General features: G+C 38.0%; 1 protein-coding gene and 1 long non-coding RNA gene across 9 annotated transcripts in view; one reads left to right on the top strand and one right to left on the bottom strand.

Moving 5' to 3' along the window:
• LOC122844176 (teashirt homolog 1-like) overlaps positions 1 to 20,726 on the bottom strand; it is a 168,103-nt gene that overhangs the window by 36,579 nt on the left and 110,798 nt on the right. The window lies entirely within an intron of this gene.
• LOC122844177 lies at positions 1,041 to 13,666 on the top strand. The gene is made up of 3 exons (XR_006372823.1): positions 1,041 to 1,293; positions 3,071 to 3,138; positions 13,277 to 13,666. It is a non-coding gene; the product is annotated as an uncharacterized LOC122844177 (long non-coding RNA).

The following is a 20,726-nucleotide window of genomic DNA, read 5'->3' as shown; positions in this document are numbered from 1 at the left end:
TTTACCAGCTAACTGGTTGGCATATAACTTGCAGTTATATTCTTAGTTAATAAGAAAATAACTAAGAATAGTTATATGCCAACCACTTTTTAAAAGTTCTTCACGATTACGGCAATAAACTCTGTGTATTCTCCTCGTCTTTAACAAAAGAATGTACTTCAGTTTCAGCACACCTGACTTTTCTGGGTTGCTTCTTGTCTTATCAGCCTGTAGTTGTTCAGACTGATCCTTTTTCTGCTGGAAGATCCCTCTAGTTAAAAGGGGATGGTTTCTTTCCACTGTCACCACTTGCTTGGGGAATTGCTGCAAAATCTAGTTAAAGTATAGGATACAAACTTAAATTACTGCTCAAACAAAGCAGCTTTCCCAATAAGTTTCACTACCAGCCACTGCTTTTCACGAAATTGTTGCTGATTTATAATCCAACTCGCATATCAGCCTAACTTTTTTTTTTGTGCTGTAAATTGTACAAATTTCTACGGAAAATGTAAGCGGTGTCTAAGATTTCACTCATTACCAAGCAGTTTTAAAACCTATCTGCTTGATTTGATTTGGAATAATTTTATTACTAGAATTTAATAACCTCGAAGAAACATGATTTACAGTGTAAAACCTAATTTAACCCTTTATTTGTTGCTAGCAATTGGTTATTTTTAAACTAATAGATCTGGATGATTAATGAGATCACAAATCTGACACACATGCTTGCTTTTTTACAACAAAAGCTTTTTTTTAAGCATTTTCTGAAAATTCCCAAAACACTCTCTCTCTCTCTCTTTTGCACACAAGTTTTAAGAGTTCCTTCAGAGCTGCTCTGCATCACAGTTTAAAAAAACGATAAAGAAAGAAAAAGAAAACATTGTGTATATTTTCAGTGACCTCTTTACTGGGACAAAGGAGGCTGCAGATCGATTCGTTACACCTTTTTAGCGAGGCTTCTGGTGAAGGGGAGGGGCTCTGGAGCCACTGGAGACTCCATTAATAGCCTCCTCTCCGTCCAAACTATTATCTACCATAAAGTGTTTATAAAGAGCCCCCAACTTGAGCCTTAATATGTTGTTTCAAATGAGGCGACGTAAGGGTAGTTAAGAGGGAGAGAAAAAGTAGAGGGGAGATCAGATTATTTTCTCTTTAAATAATCACTTGGATGGTATGAAATCTAGCACTGTGCGCATCACGCATCGGACTTTCTTTTTTTAATTATTATTATTATTATTTTTTTTTCATTCCTCCAGCTTCATGGATTCCAATCTTACAGAAACGGAGTCAAAACTTTCTCCACTTCTAATTCTGGTGAGTTTCTGTTTTAATTCCCCTCGGCAGATTTTTTTTTTTTTTGCTGGCCGCCGTCCGTCCGCGTCTGAGCCGCGTACCCGGATTCGCGGCGTGCACAGGAAGATAACCAACGCAGCTTGTAATGTGGCAGGGAAAAGAAACGGCAGAGTACCGCCCCAACATGTGTCTGTCAAAGGGGCCTGCGCGCTGAGTGATGAAGTCGACCTACGTCACCGATGTTTCCATCAAAAGTGTGCAGGAGGAACTGCGGGATCAGATCATGTTCGGGGTTTAGCCAACGCTCACGCGCGCGTTTCCCTGAAAAGCAGCGCTTTGTGTTTAATCGGATCTTGGATCACACGTTTTCTAATTTAAAGTCAGGAAATTGAGCTCTGCTGCTCTTCCAGTACCAGGGATTACTGCGCAAAGTAAAAGAGAATTCATTTTATGTGTGTAGTAAAGGAAAACTGCACAGCTAATATTTCATCTTGCAATGTTAATTGGCAAACTTGCTTTCTTTGCAAAATCTATTTAGTAACGGGAATTACAAATTGCAAACGACATTTGATCATCCTCACAGTACACGTTTGTACGGAGCAAAAAGTACAAACTGTTTGGTTGTGAGAGACGGTGTGTGGGTGCGTGTGTGTGTGTGTTTGTGTGTGTGTGTGTGTGTGTGTGTGTGTGTGGGTGTGTGTGGTGGGAAAGAGGAGTTTGGGTCTCGGACCACAGCTATTTACCACTAATTTGTTCATCTTGGGATGTATTCTCAATAGAAAGGTTCTCTAAAGTTCTTTATGTGTGTGCAATTTGCTGTCATGCACTTTATATTTGCAGTGTGTTGCCCTGCAATGATTAGCATCCAGATGAAAATGCATAAAGAGCCTTAAAATAAATGCAACTTTTACTGCAATTCACACAGAAAATTTTGGAATAATCCTGCTTTTAATTAAGTACATTGAATTAACGGGAGATAAATATTGTTCATAAAATTATTGTTTATACAAAATCTCAAAGTCCACAATTATTTTTAGCACTGACCTTTCTTCCAAAACAAGTTTAACTAAGCCATATTTTTAATTTGTACATAGCTTTTAAAAAAAAAATATTTTCATTAGTGATTGTTTTGCTAAGTTCTCCTAGGAGATAAAAATGACAAATATTTAGACACTAGACTGCCTTCAAAATGGAAAAGACAGGAGAACATACAAGGCAAACGTCCGTTGATTTGCCTTCTGGACTAAACTTGCCAATATCCACATTTTGATAAATCACAAACAATTAAAAAAGTTTAAAATAACTGTAGCAGTAAAGAAGAGTGCTTTTAAGACAATAATTCTGGAGCGTGCTGGAATTATATTCACAGTTTTTTTCTGTCCTTGAAGCTTATATTTTCACAGTCCTCTGCATCAGAAACACACTCACACTCTCCACCACTAAACATTTAGCATGGTGAGTGTGATGTGTGTGAAACACACACTACCTTTCAATTCACCAGTCAGTGTCCACATATTGACCGACGCAAAAGCCAAACACAATCCGTGAACAGTGGTTCCGGTTGTTTCCCTTCACCCTCTGCTTTTACACATGAAGACTCCCCTGTTCCCCCTACTATGTAACCACGGTGGCACGGTGACAGCATGTCGACACGGAGCCCCCCTCCCCGTTTCCTGCACCACCGCCCCACCCCCCCCCCGTCCCCTTAGAGCGGGCAAGAACATGCGTGTCCTCGTCATGTATATATCCACATACATTAAAGCGGAACCTGTTTTGTTTCTGTCCTCTGTCTCCGCAGCTCTGACACAATCATGCAAAGCAGAAGAGACACTGCAGAGAAGTCCTGCATGCAGGATGTCGAATCAGGTGAGAAAAGAACAAGTGGATACAGTCACATTTTTACTTGTAAACACTCTCCTTCTCACTCTAATATGTAATTAGAAGAAACTTGTGATTAAACGATAAATACATAAAAATCAAAATTGTTCTTTTGACAAGTGCAGAGCTGTTTTTTTTTTCTTTTGGGATTCTGTCTTGAATTTAGTTTCTTCCTTTTTGTTTAACCTTCTAGCATAACAAAAAATCTTTGTAAAGCCTAATGAGCATTTAAAGTGAAAGAATAAAGCCAACATGTTTGTACCTTGATGATGTGCATTCAGATATTTTTTTTTTTGATTCCTCACACTTGCCATTGTGCGTTGCTTCTGACGCCGAAAAACACAATTCAAACGAAGACAAAAAGAAATGCTTCAAACTTCTCCCTCTTCTGTTTCTTTATCTGCGGTACCTTTTCATCATCTTTGCAACTATTTTGCATTCCTTTATCCTGTAGTTTTCATCGAATGCTCCACACTATCGTGCTTTAACGATCCCTCCCTTCTTTTTTTCTTCAAACACAACACTGTGAAACACCGCAGCTGATTTGATTTGCGTTTTACAGCAGCTAATGAGTCAAAAACCTTTTTCGGTGGTTTAAGGAAACACGTTTTGCAATCAAACCTGTCATGTTATTAGCTAAAAAATATATGTATTTTTGAATGAGTTACAGGAAATTACATTGACGTAACATCAAACAGAAAGAAACTATTAAATGCCTTCCTCTTAATGTTAATGACTAATTTATCTGGAGTCAGACATGTTAGCCTGTGGCTAATCACCCAAGCATTTTGCTGCACTAACTCTCTGATTTGGAATCCTCCTGGCTATTCGCGCATGCATCATCAAATACCACACCATAGATTTCCTTTCAAAGAAACTCAGAGGTTAAACACAAAAACCCCTCATAAGAAACTTTATATACCTTAACAGCTCCTTTTGCATCCTATGAGAAAACCTCTCTTTCTAATCTTGAGGGATCTTGATTCAGCGATGGGTCCTATCAGATTTCATCCATTGACAGGCTGACTATAGGAATATACACTAAGAAATTAATAAAGAATAGGCTCTAACTTTGACATGAGCTCTATCTCCACATCTACGAGATAAGGCTGCGTAATTAAAGTGCCATATACTGCGAGTATGGAGACCAAGAGAAAGAAAAGAAGGGTTTTTTTTAATATATTTTATAGAGATTTACTTGTTAAATGTGACTTGGGACGATGTGTCTCTGTGGGGTTTTGACAATGCAATTAAAGGTTTGTAATCCCCCCCTCAAATGATTTTTTTTTTTTCCTTTTTAACCAAGCTTTTTTTTTTGACTGCCATTTTAGTTGAAAGGATGTGAATAAGTGCAGCAGTGTAGTGACAGATACATATTTACTAACAGATTCAAACCTCCCAGAGACAAAAACACAGAAAAAGAAACTTTAGTTTGTTTAGCAATACATTTAGATGAGGCAGAAAAAGCAGCTTGTCCTAATAAATGAATAATAAACTAGTAGTGAAATTGCTCTGTAAAGAGGCAGGTATGGGGAAACTCGCAAATATCCAATTGAGTGCATTTGTGTTAAAGTTTTCCCCAGTGATTGAAACGGTCACCTGTTTGTGGCTTTATGTTGAATTCGACTGTTTCCTGGACTTTTTGCACCAAACAGCAATTTAGGTTGCTCTGTTTCTTTTCATCTTTGGATGGAGTAGAGATTGGATGCCATATGGAGATTCTGAGGTGGTTCTTGGGGACTTCATTGGTCATGTGGGGCATGACGGCGATACTTAGAGTGGTGTGAAAGGGAGCGATAGCTTCCCTTATCTAAATCTAAGCTGTATTTTTCTATTGGACTTCTAGATGTCCATAATGAACACCTAGTTCTAGAACAAGGTTTGTTCACGAGTGTTTCTGGTACTGAGCTACTAGGGGCAAAGTCAATGAACAAGTCTGAAACCTAGTAAGCAGATCTTCTGTGTCATGTCTTGAACACTGAGGTGAAGAGAGAGAGGAAAAGATGTACAACACACCACAGTATCCAACACTAGTAGTGAGTTGAATCAGGTGGCAGGAGAGGCTGATGGAAAACCTGGTAAATCCAAACAAATGGGAGAATTGGAAACATCTAGTTAAAGAATTTTGGAATATCTTCAACTCACTTTTTGTGGATGGGTTGGGAACATGAAATTAAAATATACCATGTTCAGAACCTCCATTGCAGAGGCAACCTCTAGGAACTCTGGCCTGAAGATCGTTGGTGCTTGTGGACACCCGTGGTGATAAAGAGCTGAAGTTTGTCTTTAGGGAATCAGCACTCGGATACCTTGTGGACAGACCGACTGCAACTTCTGTGGTTACAAAAGCAAAATCTGGGGTATGGGAGACATTCATGGCAATAAGAAAGGGCTTTCAGTTTTCCTTAAGGAACTACTGGAAGATTGTTTGATGATGACTTAAAGGCATAACAACAATAACCTTAGACTGGATGAGCTAGAATATCACTGGGGATATTTGGGTTTCCCTCCTGTTACCCCATGACTCCATCTTGGGTAAGCAGAAGATGAATGGATGAATAGTTTTAGTGACTCCTTGCTGCCTTACAAATATGTATTGATGATTTATAAAGGCTTTACAGCTTGAAAGTCAGGATCATGACTTTTTTGATTCATTTTAAGGAGAGTCTAATTGTAATATCTTACAAAAAGTGAAGTGTCTGAACGGTGGAAAGAGTTCATTGATCAATAATGAGCAGTTTCAGTACATTAGTAAACTATTAGAATAGTGTCATGGGTCTGCATTACTATGTCAAATGTCCCATATGGGTTAATATTATTAACTAATTGTTATAACAGTATTAACTATTTATACATTCCTTTAAGAGTCTTATTGTAATGCATTGTTAAAAACACAATAATAATTCAACCCAAAAGCTTTAATCAATCAATAACATGCAGTTACATTGCATTAGTTTCAGGGTGAATGAGAATTTATCTTTTTAGATTTTCATCAGTGGCTAACCATTTATGACAGCATAAACGGTATCATAAATGGGTATTATATATAGGTACATAATATCCATATATACTAACCAGTTATATGTGGGTATTATAACTGGATAGTATTGATTTATAAAAGGATCACAGCTTAATTAATAATGTTAATATTATTTCTAAGTGGTTTATACGGGAGGTCTTATTGTAAAATAATACTTAAAACCCCCCCAAAAAAACATGATTTCTGGTATGTCGCACCACAGACCAAACTTTTACAAGACAAATTTCCTGCTTCCTGGAACAACTTTGCTTAAAATCCTGCTGGGCTGGACAAAATGACATATCCACATTTCCTATTTGACGTACACACTCATGCTTCCCTCTCCTCCTCCCTTGGCTTTTGTTTTCACTGACACATGCACTCCAATTAGCAGTTTTTTTTTTTTTGCCATTTAGGATGAAAGAGAAGGAGCCAAATGTTTATCTTTTTGAGCACCTTTTTTTTTTTTTCCTATTTCCTAACAAGTTTGAGTTGAGTTTTTTTTTTTTTATCAAGCAGAGTATAATTCCCAATGTTACCATGATCTTTTCTGCATAAGAATATCCCTTTTTTTTGTTAAACATCAAAATGCAACAAATTGTGTTTATGACAAATTCAAATGTATGAGGGAACACAAGCAACTGGGATTATTTTCATTTCCATGACATCTTGTAAACCTGTTAAACATTTTCATTTTCTAAACCTTACACGATGCCTCATCTCCAGAAGCTCTGTTAAACCTTTTTCATTGGAAATTGCACAAAAGTCTCCGAGAATAACATGCTTAAAATGTACCATAATTCTCAGTTAAACTGTAAGACTACAGCTAGAAGTCAAATCTTTTTTTTTTTTTTTGTCATCAGTCCTCTTGTGTGTCAAATTAGAGCATCCTAATCTTGGGCTTTATACTTAAATGTAAATCTGCGAATCTCAAATTGCACAGATCCCCTCGCTGGGGCTTCGACTGCTGAAATCTGTCACAGCCGCTGGTGTGCCGCACATTAGGGGAGAAAATGCTCTTAAAAAATGTGCTTTCCTGACATTAACATGACTTGTGTGCCTGGGCGCCGCTCGATCTGTGCAGTTCCAGGCGTATATTTATGAATAGGAACCTTTAATTAGGGCTTGTGTTTCCTCTCTAGTCACATTGAGGGATGGTCCTCGCCGACATTCATTAATGATAATCACCAAGAGCGATGGCATAGCTACAGGCCAAGTCTCAGGGGACCCGACACTTGAAAAGAAGCATTAAATTACACAGAGGGACTCTTTAATTGCAAAAAGGAAAATATATAGCCATCATTGTTAAATATGATCTTTTGTAAGCCTTTACTGGTTCAAGGATTTGTCTGAGGGGGTTCCCTGTGCTCATACTGTTTTAAATGGATCTTCACTAACACACCACACTGCAGACCTTGCTTTTCCATAAACAAGCATCAGCTCAGGAATCATGGCAGTATTTTATAATAGATTTTCGTAATGAATGCTTCAACATTTTTAAAAACTCAATTTAATGCGTAGATGTTGAATTGTACAGGATTGGGATAGAAACAATAAGTGAGATCTCTCTTTGAAATGTTTGCGCATTAATTATTGGTAAAGCTACACGAGGTGGCATCTTCTTAAGACCAGTCTCTACTGAGAAAGACACGACTCTTACAAGCTCAGCACTGAACGAGCTACGTATTCTGGTCATCAGATACAGTGTCTTTTACTGTACATCTACTGACAATTGTGGGGAAACCCCCCCCTAAATAATTTCAGATTTTACTGCAGGAGTATAATCTCACTTTTCACCTTCCTTAACATCCGAACCCCAGACCTTTTGGTTCAGATTGTGAATACAGATTTATACAGACTTATGCAATACAAGTGTGGACTTCAGCACACTGAAATCTTTAAATCTTTCCAGAGTTTTTCTGCTTCAACATAATGTTTGTCATCTACATAGATTAGACTAGTTAATAAGGCACCCAGAGCCGTTCTGCAGAAATCCAACCTTCAACATACAACAACAGACATCCACAGTGCAATAAATTCAAAAACAATATCAATATGATTTCATCAATATGGAAACCTTTAATTAGCGCTTGTGTTTCCTCTCTATTCTCTATTCTATTTGTGCGAGAGGTACAAATAGACTTTAAAATGGCTCTGTTCTTCTCTAATAAACTCATATTTCATTAATTTATCTGGAGAATTTATTTACATAGTGGCTGAATGCCATTATTTACAATTCTATTAAACTTCTGTTTCACTTAATAGCAGTAAAAAAAAAAAGTAATGATGATCTGAACTAATTATTTTATTAAATGTGCCAAGAATGGATAACTAAGTTGTGAAAAGCTTGGTCTTGACTGTGTCCATTCTTTTCCAAAACTGAGATATTTTCAGTGGTTTCTGTTGGCAGGTTGTAAGAGGTGCTCTTAATGATTTATTTATCTTTATGGAAAAGGAAAAGATGGTGAAAGACAACACTACATAAAGAGTGCAAAACGAAGTGGAAACTCACGCTCTGTTCACATTTGACGATCCGACATGATCTTTGGTCTTTTGTCACTGAGGCAACAAAGTACAAATAATAAATCTCATCCTGAGAAAGTAGCTTTTTGCTACCTGTTTTTTTTCAATCAGACTACAGCTTTTTCAGGAAAACACACACCACTGAAGTTAGCATCTGATGTCCATCTGGCAATGTGAGCGCTTAGAAAGTGACAGCCCAAATTTTAGCCAGCTGCTTGCTCACAGTATTTAGTGGAACTGTAATCTAAAGCAAAATTGAAAAAGGTCAGAACTTCTCCTCAGACACTTGGCAAGTTATTATCAACTTACTTTGGATCAGCTTATTGTGGTGCATCAGTTGGGATGTTCACTTTTTGCTAACTTTGACTGAGTCTGTGTTGGTGCTGTCCAGATTACAGATTAGGAATTGGAATCCTAAAACAAGGTTTGTCCAATCCTTTAAAATAGATGTATGGGTGCAAATAAAAATAACGACCTATTTTCCTATGTTATTATCTTCAAAATGGTGGTAGCATAAATGACTTGTGTGGCACAAAGAGAAACTGTCAACATTGTTTTCTTTTGAGTAGGGGAATGTTAAGGCCCTCTGTTAACTTCCGATGACCCACATTCGCATTTTTTAATGTACTAAATAATAGCAACACAATATATGTCTGCTGGTTTTAAGAAGCTATTAGCTCATGTAGTCTTTTTGCATTCTGAAGAGTTGCTAAAACAAATGGGCATCTGACTCCGGCTACATTTATTCCCCATAGGACTCATTTGGATTTTATCCACACACTAATCAGTTTAAATCAGTGAATCATTAAGTAAAACTTCAGTTGCATTTATTCTATTGGAATCAGTAACTGTTTTATATGTGTTTAAAGTAAAAGTATATTTAAAAACCAATTGTTAGGCTTTGCTGCAGCAGTGAAGGATACATTTATTTCCAGGGTTTTTAACAGATCTTTACCAGAGTTACCAATAAATGCAGAGCCTGCTGTAAATATATCCTCTTTTACTGCAGCAATCTTACTAGAAACAGAAATGGAAAAAAGGCACACACACACACACGCACACACGCACGCCACACACACTCTCTTAAACTACTGACCTAATTGCTCAGACTCACTCAACTAATTAATCTCAGCTGACTTAACATGAAGTGAAGGTTAGCTAGGTGACGTTCTCCTGAATTCCGGTTCTTTCCTTTAGCATGCTTATTTCTTCTCATCTTCGATCTACTTTTTTTTTGTTACTCTTCTTCTCTGATGTTTCTGTTTTCCATCATTCCAGCCCTCTTTCTAATTCTCCATTTAGTTCCCTTCTCTTTGTTTCCATCTTTGTTTCCCCATCAGATCATACCGTGCATAAATGCAAACGGTTCACATAAGTTGGCCCACATCTATTTTTACCTGGTGTTGAGGTAGAGGAGGGGTTGGCTTGGGGGCTTTGCAGAGGTGAGTGGGCATGCCGAAAAGGAAGAGAGCGGAAGGGTGTGGGGGGGTAGAGGCAGGGTCACAATGCTCCATTAATCAAAAAGAATGACACCCATGTCGTCCCTGACAACCATCCTGCCACCCGTACGTCTGCTCCCCTCCTCCTCCTCCTCCACCTCCATCCCACTCAAACAGGACAACTTTAGTGATGGAGAGGGCGACGATGAAGGAGAGAATGTGGATAGAGGAAAGGGAAACGAGGAGGAGGGGGAGGTGTTTGAGCGAACTTTATTAATCAAGCATCTGGGATTAATTGTTATGAAGTGTCACCCATAAATTCTCCATTTGGATTTAATAATCTCAGAGGTAGATTTAACAATCCCTGTCGTGATTTGAGCTTTATTGAAGAGGCTGCGGAGAAAGAGAGAGGCAGAGGGAGGAAAGGGATGTGGTGACACAAATAGCTTCTCAGCGGACAGTCCCTCTCTGTATGACAGTTATGAAATACAATTATCAGCAAGATCTGCTTAAGAATTCATCAACTGCACCTCTGCCTTCCAAGGAGAGCAGGGAGGGAGGAGGAGGGGGGGGGGCAACATACAAAGCAAGTCTTAACTGATAAGACTTCTCTTTTTCCCTGCAGCCCTTAAACTATCATTTCAGATTCCCCGGCTCAGTCTTGTTAAGTCACTGTAAAGGTACGACACGCATATTGCTTTGCAGGTTATATTAAAGCATAAATCATTAGGTAAGAAAAGGGAATATGGTAAATGACACACCGTATGCAAATCACCCGGGATCACGAGTGGTTTGTCTGAAATGCATCACCCGCTGGTTTGCATCAGGGTCAATAATAGCAGTTAATCTCTGCGCGCAGTGAAAATATACTGTCAGTGAATTGCACAACACCCTGTCAGTGCACAAAAGTAACTGGATCATAAAACGCGCATGATTTCAATCAACTGTCATCTAATTGCAGCCGCACCTTTTGAAACGAGTGAAGAACGGCCACAATGTAGGTTGACAGTGTGCATAAAATTTGCATAACTTTGCATATCCCAACGCCATTAATGTTAGTTTTATTGGAGGCTCTCGTTTCTTCTGCTTCTCTTTTGTAGGTTGTCTTAAAGAAACAAGGACGGATGCAGGACAGTTCAGTTTATTGTCGAAGGAATTGGCCTGACTCGACTATAATCAATACATTTTAAGAAAATGGAGCTACGATCCAGCTGTGCTTCTATCTCACAAACATTAGTCTGTCTGATCTTGGAAAGCTATTATCTCTCCGACAAAAGACGGATCCCAGAAACAGAATGACTCTGTCTTCGATCTGACTCAGAATGGAAAGTCTTTACGAGACAATTTTTGTTGGACGCCAGAAAAGCTAGTGAAATATTTGCCTTTAACGAGACGTTTCCTCCTGCCAGATATCACCCTGATCAATGACGCTTCTGCTCCAAGAGAAACGACAATACCTGGAGCCACGGTAAAAACCCTGCGTCACCCAATCCCTCACTGACACCACATCTAGCATTTAGCTCGGTTTAGTCCAAGCACCCCCTCATCTCCCACCAGTAGCTACAGTTGCTGACTGCAGTGGCATTGCTCCATGTCAAACTCTTTGAGTTTATCAAGCATCAATTCAGTCAAATAGAAGAAATCATCCACTAACGTCTAGAAACTTCAGGAATGAGTGACCAGAATGGATGCAGGCCATTTCATCCGTTTTTATTTCCAAGCTGTACTTTTTTGGTTTTAGCCCCATCATATGGGGCATTTTTGGGTACAAAAATGAAATATGATGGAACGTTTCACACAAACCACCACTTTAAACTCTATTAGACAACTGATAAAGTTTGTAGGAGCTCATCAATCCATCTCAAGGAAAAGCGTTTTGACTAATCACAAGCAGGAGTTAGCTTATTGTTATTTTTTGTTGATCATATGGGCGTAACTCCTCACAATTCATTAAACTCTACCAAACTGGGATTATCTCCCCAACGCATGAAAATAACTACCAAGTGAAGTATAGTGATACAAAATTGTTATGTTATTATGGTTGGTTAAATTATTTGAATGTTAATCCACAGAAGCCACTCTGAAGGATCAATTCTTTACAGTTCTGTGCGCTGCAGCTCTTTTGTATTTTATCCACATGTGAAAACATTTTAGTTAAAAAAGAAAAAAATATATATATACGTATATATATATAAAATTGAAGGGCATAAAATTGAATGGCATATATATATATATACTTTCTGTAGTATTCACAAAGACTATATATGCAGAGATTTCTTTTTTTGTCATGACAAAAACCCTTTTTCATGCATACCTGTTTTCTGTGCTTGAAACCACAGCGATTGTGTTTTTTTTCCACCACTATCTCACATTGTCTTGACTCTCTTTCTATTAAGCTGCGATTATAGCTTCTAAAATTAGACGAATGACGAGAAAAAGAAAATTGTGGCAAACAACACCAAAGCTAACATCGTTTTCAGGGAGTCCTTTACAAAGCACTGCAATAGCTATATTCAGGATGTCTTTTCATTAATTTTACTGTTTTTTATTTTAACACCCATTTGAAATCTTTAGTTGCTAAAACATAAACCCATATTACAGACATGTTTCAATTTTACAATTCAGCAATTTAGAATATTCAGTAATCAGGATTATTTTGGTCAGTGTTTAACAATAATTTTAACAAGTTAATAATTTTAATAAGTTTAACAATAATTTCTCACTTTAAGAAATTTAAGCATTCATTTGATCATAAAGGGAAATTTTACTGTGGTTTTCTGTAGCTTGAGTCCTGTAAATGGACAGAATTTAGAAGTTTTAACTTCCACTTTGAGAATTTCCTTGGGACCAAATAAAAAATGTTATTCTTCACTCGAGACTCAAATATTTTTAATTACACTTAACTTTCACAACTTCAACTTTCTGACATGGCAAACATCTTTTTGTTTGACTATATGTTTTAAAAAAACATGCCAGAGTTGACAATATATTCTTAAAATTTGTTTGTGGTAAGTTATGTTTGATTGAGACTAGCAAATACTGGGTTTTAGTTTTTGCTGTCTCTAAAGACGCAAATAAACTGGAAAAAGGTAAAGGAACTTAACATTTAAAATTTCCCACTATTGTGTTTTTGTTGTTTCTGCAGCAGATCCTCCTGAATTGCTGCTGAAGAAGACGGTCGCACCTTCCTGAGTCTGGATCCTTCCTGTTGAACGATAACTTTCCCTTTTCCACAGATTAAAATAATTGACTAACTGTCGTGATCAACTGATCACATTTGTTTTTACAGTGATAAAATCAGAAATATTTAGATTAAGGTGGAATGCATTTGCTTAAGATTTCAACTGAAATCTGACATAAAAAAAAAAAATCAGATTTAATGTATTGTGATTCGGATGGGTTCAGATTTTCTGTATTAAAAGCTCAATTGAATGACTTTATGTAGTTGAGGCCCTGAGCTCAATTTATATATGTATATAAAACTTGTTAAACTGCCTCAAATCTGTACCAAAAATTTTGTAGTATTAAGTCTTATTTTTTCATTACTTACTTGACTTTAATGTATATTACCTAATTATTTTCTAATAAAACACATTTTCTGTGTGGTTTATCTGCATTTATATGGGGACTTCCGTTTTCCTCTCTTCATTTGGTCCAAGCTTTATTTCCTGCTTCTAAAAAGCATCATCTGTACAAATGCACAAGAGTGAAAAAATGAACTGCATTTTATTCGTTTTGGGCTGGACTCCTGAAATGTTATATGAATAACACGTCATATCACACTGCGTGTTATCACTAGGCACCATTTTGCACCCTGCCCTGTAATTTCTCCCTAACCCTGACAATTTAGCATGCCCTGATGCTGGAAAGTGACACACAGTGATTTTAAAATGAGCTGAGATGACAGAGGTGCACCAGACGTGTCATCGAATTCAGACCACTTTATCATAAAACGCCTCCTTTGCTTTTATGCCGCTTAGGTTGAAATTCTTTAGCTGGGGAACATTAATATAGTGATATCACAGCTCTAAGGAAATGTTCTAATCAGCCATAACATTTTGAGCAGCGTCTTATTCCCAACGTTCTGATCAGTCTGGGAATAGACATAAACATTTGTTGGTGACCTGCAGAGTGAGGACCAAGACTGTTATCCCCAGGTTGTTTGGTTCCGGTTATTTGTGGTGTGATATTGCTAATGATATAAAACAATCATAAAACTAATTTCCATCTCTACTAAAATAAAAAAAAATAAGTGAAAATAAGTGAAAGTTATAGAAATAATTGAACTATTATTTCACTTGCAATATAAAAATAATATATGTCAAGGGTTAGACAATTTATGTATTTTATTCTTGGGAAGTGACTTTATAAAAGCTGAAATAGTTTATTTATAACATTTTGAGTTTACATTTAACTTGGGAACACTAGAGATGGTGACTTAAGTTTAAGAATAACTTCAGTCACGCTAAAGTTAAAAATCTAAAAGACTTTTGATTCAACTTTAAGCTGTGCACTAAAGATTTGAGACTTGCCCCTCAAACACTAGAAACATGATCAAGGTGTGTGAACAGGTCTGGGTCACTGTGTGACAGATTTTTCTTTGAGTCTCGAATTGTTCAGTTTTAGCCACATTTTAAATTTGCTGGCCATGTCAACAAAGTTATAGTTATCGCAAAAGTTTTATACAAAATTATTTCAATTCCTCAAAACATTTGAACAAAACTTTCTAAAGTAGTTTAAACATGATGAAAATACTTCAATAACACTGGAAAAATCAAGCACATTATCATCCAGGTGACAAGACGTTCCATTTTCTGTAAAATTGTCTGTCCTGTTGATCGTTTTTCCCATCATTACATCTGCCTCACCAGTCAAGGACACCAATATCAGTGGACGTCAGGATGAATGAACCTTATCCATCAGAGGGCTTTGGGATCTAATCAGTCCCTTGACATAAACATCCCTTGACAAGTGCTCAAACGTGTTAAAAGCAAGGAGAGGGCTGGTTTTAAAAGGAGTGAGAGTGTAAATGAGATAGGAGTGAAGCAGTCAGAAAGCGGCAGCAATAAGAAGAAACACTGCGGATGTGTGTAGAAACAGTAATCATCAGCATATTATGGTAGCTTATGAGTTTTAAGAAGCCTTTATGCCTAACCCTACTCAAAATCCAGTAAAGGAGTATGCTAAGCTGTGAGCATCTCTTGGTGCGCAGTTCAAACCTTGATCACAAAATTGAGCATCTCAGCTGTAAACCCAGCAGGACATGCCCGTCTATCTAAACTAACAGGCAGAGATGATACCACCAATGTTTGGTGTTAAGTTTTTATTGTAGGCTCCACGTAAACATTAATACAGTTCATTAAAATAGTGTACATGTATTATCTTATTCACACTTTATTAGAAAACGTCTTTTGATTAAAACAGCTGCTCCAGATGTTTCTAAGTGAATTGTCCTTTATCCTTGTGCTTTCTGTGTGGTGGTTTGATTTTTAAGAGCGTAATTGTGGACACGTTAACTTGTTTCGTGTATAGAAAATTGCAACTATGTAAAAGCCAAGAGACTGGCTATTTTGAAAGCTATTTCAGTCCCTTTTTCCATTGTGTTTGACAACAAATAGTCACAGTAAATCGGAATCAGGATCGAACCAAGCCTTATCTCACTTCACCAAAGATGCAGCTCCGCCTTTTCCCCTTGGTATTTGTGTGCACCTCTGCATCAGCACCTCCTCACGAACAACAGAAGCCGTGGCGTTATATGTGTATGCGGAGAGGGATGCGTGTGTCTGTGCTCAGGTGGCAGACACCCTCTGTAAATCATTTCAGATCCATTTATTCAGGGGCCCGTGTGTGCAGACGACACCTGCACAATGCTGCCAAAGAAGTGCCACAATGTCAGCGACTTTGTTTGCAGCTCTGACCCCCCACCGCCACCCCACCCCTCCTTATCCCCACCCGGTGTGAGTCTGTGTGAATACAGTTATATAAAACAATTAGGAGTCTGTAGTGGATATTTAGCTCCTCCAGAAAAAACTCTCAAACTGATGTTTTCTTTTTGTTTGTTTTTTACGGGCAACAAAAACATATTTTCTGCCAGGACAAAGAATACCCTAGCCCATAATAACTAGTCATGTTTAGATCACGAACATGCAGAGTCCGGTTCTACTTTGCATCAATTTGTTTTTACAAGTAGTCTCACATTTTCTTAAACCACTGTAGAGTTCAAGGTTGATTCCATAATGAGGCCAGTGGCCATGTGCTGCTGCAGCACAGCATCCCCAAACCATGGGACTTCCAGCTCTGTGCTGTACAATTGATACAAAGTTATTTTCCTGAAATGCTGCCTTTCATTTTTGTCAAACATGTCCTCTGTCCTCATGTCCACAAAGAGAAAGAAAACTGTCCCAATATTATTACTCCACAAGTCATTGAGTTGTCCTGCAGAAATGTCGGTTCAAAACAACCAATCAGAGGCCAATCTTGTGCCTCTCTTTGCTCTCTAGGCTACAGCTTTCCACATTGGAGACTTCGGTGAATGCCCAGGCCACCAATGATGGCAGATAAAGTGTTTTCCTGCAATGGTATCTTCTGTCACTGTCATTAGTACTCTAAGCAGCAGATATACAAGCATGATTGACACCGGCAAGACCATCTCCTTGGCTGGGATTGGATGTTTCTGACTGGGTGCATTCCTGCTCATATCAGTAGGACCACAAGGATAAGGTATAGGAGCTAAATTGTCACAACATAGTGACAGTTTTTATGCATTTATAAAAAACATATTGTTCATAAAAGTTGCACACTGCAGCTTTAAGCATTCACAAAACACACAGAATGTCTTAATTTTACTCGCATGACTGTAAGCAAGTGTTCTGAATTTTATATTTATCAAATCAAACGCTGTCCGCTTACTTTTACGCTAGGTGACTCAGTTAAAAGTGTCTTATTGAGAGTGAAAGGAGAAATAACAGCAAGATATTCTTTCTTCTTGCTGCTGTGTTGCTTTCAATGATTCCTGCTTCTAATCTAGCTTCACTCTGGAGGATGAGCAGTTAATCAAATTACTTTAATGAACAAACCAATACTAAAACGGGAGCAAAAAAAATCTTTGCTTCCTAAATAGCAAATTAATTTCTAAAACACTCAAGATCTGCTTGATGGTATTTTTAGGCCGGATTCATATTTTTTGATATGACAGCTGTCTCGCTGTGTTCAAAATGAGCTCGTTTGCGTGTGTCATTTGCACGCTGACAGTCAGTTGTGACAGTTGTAAAGTGTTCTTGAAAAAGCGCCCGGCACGGACACTTGAGGCAGTCAGACGAAAGATTTTGCTGGCTGTGATGTCTGTGTGTCAAATTACTTATCTCGCTAAGCATATGCTGGCACTTCAGAATCATAAACTTCAAACCTCCGGATCCTTCAAAAGCATCAAAAAAAAAAAAAAAGCATGGGGACTGTCTCATTCTACACATCAATCATGTAGCCACCAGCAAAATGAGCGAGATGTCATTTGCACTCAACCAAAAGCTTCCGGAGACATTTAAAGACACTCTCGATGACTGTTTCAATTTGGGAAGACTGTTAATGATCTCGTCTCAGCTGCCTTTTGTGCGTCTTTCTCTGAAGATACAAGTGAGTGACAAAGAGGGCTTAGATGTGCACTTCAGCAAAAGCAATTGCCAATTATTGATTTGAGTGCTGAAGACTTATTAGCAAATCTCCACAGGACTTATTATCCAGCTGTTGGCCTAGATTTTGGGATTGTTTCAAAGAGGGAGTCAACATCGGGGTCAGCTGAGACCCAGGAATAATAGAAGATGAAATGATAATCCCCGCTGTCACACGGTTTTTAACGTTTTGTTTAATGAGCCTGGAATAAATTCATACAAATAAAACCAGGCTGCAAACAAAAACCCAACCTGCTTTGTAAAGCTGTACTGTGTTGAAGGAAGCTGACCTGTTTCATTCCTTAACTGGGCAGTTTTATTCCTGACATACAACTAAAAAAGAAAAAACAAACAAACAGCAGAGCACAGAAAACTGGAGGCTAATTGAACTAAAGAATGTGTGTCGCAAAGAGAGTAATCAGCTGACAGATAAAATGGACTAACACTGTTCTAAAGCAGAAACTGCTGGGTAGTAAGACTTCAAGATGAACAGAAAACGGCTCCTCCTTTTTCTTTAAAATCTTCCTCCTTGACGACTGGGTTTTACTCTCTGCTGCCGGAGTGAGGAAACAAAAAGCAATGGCTACTGCTTTGTACTTTTCCACCTTTTCCCATAATTTTCAGCGTGTTTTGTGACAGGATTTTTATGTGATAAACAATGTCAATAAAGTGCACTACTCTTAGCTGGAAGAAGATGCTTGTACTGATAAAATTCGAAAAGTGTGGTGTGCATTTGATATAACAACAATTGTAAAACTTTTAAGGTGTGTCTATCAGTCACCAACATTGAGATGTTGACATTTTTTGTAGCAAACTAGCTCAAGCTCAGCTAAAACAGACAGCATCTCTAACATCAGTCTTCACATTCTGCCACAGATTCCCAATAGGACGTTGTTCTCGCCCATGCTATCACATAAATAAGCTTTGATCCAACACATTCTTTTCATTCATTCAATTCCTTTATTTAACCAGGTAAACCCCATTAAGATCTACAAGATAAAAACCAAGTAATACATATGCACAAGCACACAAGTATTCTACTGTAGCTCTGGATGAATGTTTATGGTTGTTGTCCCGCTGGAAGGCGAACAAACCTCCAGCCTCAATGTTTTGCAGCCTCGAACAAACTTTCTTCCAGGATAGCCCTGTTTTCTCTACATCTATCCTCCCATCATCTGACCAGCTTCCCTGTCTCTCTTGAAGAAAAGCATCTCCACATCACGATGTGCCCAATATTATGGTTTTCCTTGGGGAAGGAGTGTTCAGACAGTGTTAGTATTCTGTTAAACAATGCTTTTTGTATGCAAGCTGGAAACTTATAGTTTACTCTGACCAGAAACCTTCTTCTAATGTGTCCTGTGTCCCACGCAGGATGTGTTATAAACTGTTTTTTTTTTAGGATTGCCAAGACTTTCATCAATGTCTTCAACATCCATAACCTCTATGATCAATCAAGTTTATTCGTATAGCCCATTTCAGGAAAATAAGGCAGTTCTAAGTGCTTTACATCCCAAAAAGCTCATATAGGCCCCAATTTGAGGAACCAGAAACATGAATTCCAGCAGTAACCTATGAAACTACTGCGATCTCTGTGCCCATATGAATTAAGGTTTTGCTGGAAAATAATGGTGTCCACTAAAAATATTGACACTTTGGGCACAATTTAGACATTTTCACTTAGACATATACTGACTTTGAAAACACTTCAAGCACTTTGTATTGCCTTGTTGCTCGACAAACAAACAAACAAAAAAACAAAACAAAAAAAATTCTGTGGTTTAGACATAAACGACTGGAAACAAAAGGCTGTGCAAAAAACAAATTTACACTGTCATGCCTGCTGAACACCGACTACTTTACTCATTTGATCAAAGTGTTATGTCTCCAGTGTTATTCCATGAAAAGATTTAAAAATATTTACAAAAATGTGATGGATGTTCCCAGTTTTGCTCACACACTCATCCATATTATGTCTTTCTATATACACAAGGAGTGTTTGGATCGACTTTATTTATTCATAAATACATAAACTCAGTTCACACTTCACTTCTAAACCTTACCCTAAAACATTACTTCTAATGAGGCCTCAAAAGCATCGTTGTTTGACAAATGAGCGTTGTACATTTAGAAATTCTAAAACACAAACCCATATATAATCCAAATAAGTTAGTAGCTTTAATAAATTAACAGCCTCAACCTATCAAATATTTGACTGAGGAATCACCGTAGAAACAGATGAGCTCTGATCCATTGTCATCAGCAAACACACATTAGGTAAACAGGCGGTTTACTGTCTGACTGTCCCACTCTGATGGGAGACATGTCCCCAGCAGATGTGTAAAAAGTTGATGCTGACACAAAGGAGAAAAACAACAAAGTCAATAGGTTAAAAATGGAGGCCTGGGAGAGATAGATCATCATCCCACCTCTCTGACACTCTGTAGGGCTTGACCTTACCAGGCTGCTGGGTTGTCACAGTGGCCTAATCAAGTAGTAGGCAGAGCTGCCAGACCCAGCCTCGTCTGAGAACATGCAGAGCCCGGGATTCATCAGCCCAGCTGATACATGTGCACAAAGAGCACATGGTTTAAAAGTGACCATTTAACCTCCTTGGCAGCCTCACTGTACAGTGTTTTCATTTAAGGGGGAGGAATGCCACACAAGCAAGTCTTGAAAAAGCATTTAAGTCTTCAAGACTTAAAGCATTTTAAGAGACTTGAAATGCTTGGCATTTCAAATCTCCAAATGCGCAAAATGTTCATTAATATAGAAACACCCCTAAGTCTGAACAGGTTTGTTCAAGTACTGAATCTTGTTGGCTGTGGGGGAGTCAATTAATCGATGCTTGAAAATGTCAGATTTTCATCAACATTTGTTTTAATGCCAAATATACAGGCGCATATATATATAAAAAAGTTGAATTATTCCACT

Source organism: Gambusia affinis, linkage group LG14 (assembly GCF_019740435.1).
Source record: "Gambusia affinis linkage group LG14, SWU_Gaff_1.0, whole genome shotgun sequence".
NCBI lineage: Eukaryota > Metazoa > Chordata > Actinopteri > Cyprinodontiformes > Poeciliidae > Gambusia > Gambusia affinis.
The sequence above is the reverse complement of the archived record's forward strand: the minus strand, read 5'-3'. Positions and strand labels throughout refer to the sequence as shown.